The sequence below is a fragment of the Alosa sapidissima genome, chromosome 22 (genome assembly GCF_018492685.1).
Source record: "Alosa sapidissima isolate fAloSap1 chromosome 22, fAloSap1.pri, whole genome shotgun sequence".
In the NCBI taxonomy this organism is placed as follows: domain Eukaryota; kingdom Metazoa; phylum Chordata; class Actinopteri; order Clupeiformes; family Clupeidae; genus Alosa; species Alosa sapidissima.
The window spans coordinates 5,508,005-5,512,906 of NC_055978.1; the positions used below are offsets into that span (position 1 = coordinate 5,508,005).

General features: G+C 41.0%; 1 protein-coding gene across 2 annotated transcripts in view; it reads left to right on the forward strand.

Annotated features, from left to right (window-relative positions):
* ntn4 (netrin 4) overlaps nucleotides 1-517 on the forward strand; it is a 21,705-nt gene extending 21,188 nt beyond the window's left edge. For both annotated transcript variants that reach the window (XM_042078461.1, XM_042078460.1), the window contains exon 10: nucleotides 1-517. This exon is cut by the window's left edge and continues 699 nt beyond it. The gene's annotated coding sequence lies outside the window, so the exon portion shown is untranslated.
* Nucleotides 518-4,902: the final 4,385 nt, after the last annotated feature.

The window sequence follows — 4,902 nt, forward strand, 5'->3', positions numbered from 1 at the left end:
GAGTTGGAGTGGCAAAACTACTTTGATGCAACGTTATCTGTGGCACTGTATCCTCTTTGCCAACAAATCACACACACACACACACACACAAACACACACACAAACACACACACATACATGCACACACTCACACACACACAAATTCAAACAAGTTTCATTTATAAAGGAACAATTATTAAAAAGTATGTTTTAAATCATAAAAGCCATAAAGTCCATGTTGCCTTATTGAGGTAAGATCGAAGAGAAATTTGTATATAATAGTATTTCTGTATGTGTTTGAATGTGTGTGAGTGTGTGTGTGTGTGTGTGTGTGTGTGTGTGAGTGTGTGTGTGTGTGTGTGTGTGTGGAGAGAGAGAAGGAAAGAAAATAATTTTTACAGTCAGCACACTGTTATTCCATTTTTTGTCTTTATGTCTGCCCATGCCATGTAATGCTTCCCCTTTGTAGCAGACAGATCTACTTGTCAGTTGTTATATAGGCATAGAAAATAAATATCTCCATCAGCCCCATCACAAACTGGCGCCTTGGTGAGCTCTGTGCGTGAGTGTGTGTACGTGCGTGTGTGTGTGCGCTAGACAAACTGAATGTTCCGTGCTTCAGTGTGGAAGTGCTTTAAATAAGGTCATGTCTAAAGGAGTGGGTGGTTTGTGTGTGTGTGTGTGTATGTGTGGAATGTTTGCCTTAGGGGAGAATGTTTTTCAACAGCTTCCTGACTGAGTGACGTAGATGCAGTTATTCCAAACATTTCACGGATGGCTTCCAACATAGGCATGTGGATGTTTGTGTCTGTTTAAGTGTGTGTGTGTGTGTGTGTGTGTGTTTGGGTATTTGTTTCAAAAGCAGCTTTGTGTTTACATTTTTTTCTATCAAGCAACTACTGTATATTTATGCATTGTGTATGTGTGAGATTGTTTATATGTGTGTGTGGTTGTTTCAAATACAGCACTCAATGCTTGTGTGTGTGTGTGTGTGTGTGTGTGTGTGTGTGTGTGTGTGTGAATTCACACCTTTGCCTTCCTCCAGTCCCTGACTTTGAGGACATACGCTGTGGAAGACATCCATCCATCCATCCATCTATTCATCTATCTATCCATCTATTTATCCATTCCTCTGCTCTGTCTTTCTCTAATTGCCACTCTGCGGTCACTGGTCTGTTTAGATGAACACAGTGGTGGCCTTTCTGATGCTCACAATAAACATTAACTGCCCAGCCTATCCACGCATACACACACACACACACACACACACACACACACACACACACACACTGCAACTTATCCACAGGTCCTGTTTATGTGTATGTGTGTGAGTGTGTATCATGTGCATTCACGCTTATACTTGTGAACATAGATGCATTTTGTTGAAAATGTCTGTGAGTTTTGTGAGTGTTTGTATGTGTGTGCAACACAACATGTGTTTGTCTGAGTGTGTGCAAGAGGGTGTGTGTTTGTGTGTGTGTGTTTGAGTGTGTCCATCTTGGCTGTTTGTGCAATTCTCTGGTCCATTTCATCCGTAGTATGCCAGGCCAACTGCTTCTTGCAGGACTCTCATTGGCTAATGTCACGAGCCCATGACGCTGTAGCCAATGAATTGGGGGAGGGGGGGTAGCTATGGTTACCATGGTGGCATCTCTGGTCAAAAAACCAAAGCTGCTTTATCTTAATACATAGGTTAGTTAAGTTAGTGTTTCTCTAAGTTGCTTCATTTTATGTGCTCATGTTTCTGTCTTCTTCACATTCTCTCTCTCTCTTTCTCTCTCTGTCTCTGTGTGTGTGTATGTGTGTGTGTGTGTGTGTACAGGCACAATCATACTGTGCAATGTTAATGAGTAATGTGTGTGTACACGTGTCTGTTCGGTTTCTATTCATGTGTTTGTGCATGTGCATGCTTGTGAGCCTGTGAGTGTGTGTGAGTGAGTGTGTGTGTGTGTGTGTGTGTGTGTGTATGTTCTATAGGACCACGGGGAGACAGTCCATGGCTTGTTCTGTATAATGAAGTTTATTGCTTTTGTTCAGCAGCATTCCTGAGTTTTATCACTGAGAGCTACAGAGACAAAGCCCTGTTCAGAGGGTGACCCACAGACACACACACACACACACACACACATACTTACCTACATACATACACACACACACACACTTACACACACACATACACACAAATTCCCCTTCCATTCATTGTGTTACATGTTTATAAGCCATGACTTACAGAGAAAGAGAGAGGTATGTGAGATTGAGATGTCTTAATGAATTATTATGGGGATTTCCCAACATGTCTTCTGATCACAAATCTTCAGCTGTGTGTGTGTGTGTCTGTGTCTGTGTCTGTGTGTGTGTGTGTGTGTGTGTGTGTGTGTGTGTGTGTGTGTGTGTGTGCGTGCCTGTGTGACAGTGTGTGAGAGAGAAAGTCATATTGTACAAATTACAGTATGTGACAAGCAGTGGCAGACACAAGTGTGTGGAGTGATGTGGTATGTAGCTTGAATGAAGTAATGTTGAAATTGTATTCACATTGTAGTGTGTGTGTTTGTGTGTGTGTGTGTGTGAGAGAGAGAGAGAGAGAGAGAGAGAGTGTGATACAAACTTAGAGTCTGAGCATGTGCTGACAGGTTGCCGTAGTTACGGCCGAGGGCAACAACAATACACAAAAAAAAACATTAGCTAGGATATGCCAGTGACACACACATTTCATGCCTTTGGTAGGCTACGCCTTGGGCTGTTAAGGTGATCAATTGGTCAAAATCAGTTTAGGCAAAAATAGCCTATGTTGATATTTGAGCTTAACATCCAATTAAGTGATACCCCTCCCTCCTATGGAAGGATTGTTTGAGGCACAGCCCAAGCATGCTATTTATTTATTCATTTATTTATTTATTTTTATCCTGATGAGCAACTTTTTGCTTTTGAGGGGAGACCAAGGTAGGCCAGTGTCGTTGGCTATTTAATGGTACTTTATTGCCAAAACACAACACAATGAAAATGAACTATAACAAACAATAAAGGACTTAATCACTCACACATTATTATTTTACTGACTATAAAAAATAATAATAATGTAGGAAGTTTAGAACCCAGAATTGACCTGCACACTACAAAAGTGCACCAAATTCAACACAAATGACTCAATACACTTGGAGGTCTGCGTCCTTTCTTTTCCAGATATTTTAGGATTTCGCCGTGTTATCGTTTCAGGATCAAGCATCGAGATATTTGTGGCAGGTATCGTATCGAAGTCATAATTTTGGTATTGGTACAACACTAATTTATTTATTTATTCCCTGATGAGCAACTTTTTGCTTTTGAGGGGAGACCCAGGTAGGCCAGTGTTGTTGGAAGATGGAGCAGACTGAAACGAGAAGGAAAAGTCCTGCACTCCGGAGGCCTATGCAGAGGTATCCGCCACTCCAAACACCTCTGTTTGAAATTCTCCTAACTTTACAGAAGTTTGTTTTAATGCAGCGATTCCCAAACTGTGGAGCTGACACTGGGGGGTAGCCTACGCGAGATGAAAAGGGGGAATGTCGGAAAGGTGTTAAAAATGATTAATTAATAATCATAATCTAATTAATTCATAAAAAATAAATAATTTCGAATCGGATTATAATTATATGGAAACGGGAAATTAAAGGAAATCATTTGTACCTCATAGACCAGTTGGACATTTTGTTATTTGCTATCATGTAGGGCGGCTAATTAAACATGATGCCTGGAATGCGTCAATTGTGCTACTTCTTTATGTGTCAGATAGTGGGGGTACGCAAGCCGAGTCAGGATGTAGAAGGTGGTCCGCGGGAAAAAAGTTTGGGAACCGCTGTTTTAATTATATTTTTTTAATATTTAAGGTTTGCAACATTTGTCCATGTGTTTTTCAGGAATGCACCACATTTGACCTGACATAAAGTCGCCACTCATTAAAGTGTTAAATGCATTCCTTGAATATGTCGAATATTCAATGTTGAATATCTATTAGGCCTATGCTAACTTTTCTGCAGTGGTGTCACCTCTGTAGCAGTTAAAATGGACTTTAAAGGTACACTATGCTTGTTTAGGTATTTTTGGCGACTGTAGCTCCCTCTAGAGCCGCGATTTATTTATATGTTACCCTGCTATTGTAAATAGCAAACTTCTCACGACTTATCCCCCTGTACACAATGCAAATGCTTTTGTTGTGGAGGTGATGGATTAACAACAGGCAAAAACTATCTCCAAAGAGCTATATTTACTGAAAAGGTAATGTTTTGCGATTCTCACGAGATTTGGTGGTCCACCGCGGCATGGCTGGTTTTCTCAGTAGGGATTCTATGTCTATGCTTAATAGCTAGGCCTATGCTAAGTGAACGATTCGCTTATTACAAGTTTGTTTACCATCAAATTGGCTTTGTAAAGGTGAAAAGCTTGTATAGTGTAGGCCTACCTTTAAAGCAACACTATACAGCAGTTACCACTTTTTGAAGTATGCAACAATATTAGGGAGGTATCCCCTAACACCCCCTCCCCACAGACACACACACACACACACTGTGAAGGACAGATAGCTGCATATCCAGTCATCCAGGATGTGCACTATATGCAGTTCTGTGTTCGGGGCTTGAACTGCAAAAAAAAAGAAAAACTTTCACGGCGAAGCGCTGACTGTTGACAAAAGACATGTATTGTATTGCATGCAAGCTTCTAGCACAAAAAAGGCTCTAAGTGGTGTTTGCAATGTTTTCCCTGCCTTTTTAGGTGGCAAGCTCGCATAGAGACGCTTTATTTGATAAGATGATCATTAGTGGCAAAACTGGCATAATGCCGCATTAATGGATGTGATAATCATTTGCCTATCCCCCACACAAGACCTAGGATCCTATCGTGGGGAAATGGCCATGCCAGGTCACTAGAGGGCGCTAAACATTTTCTCAC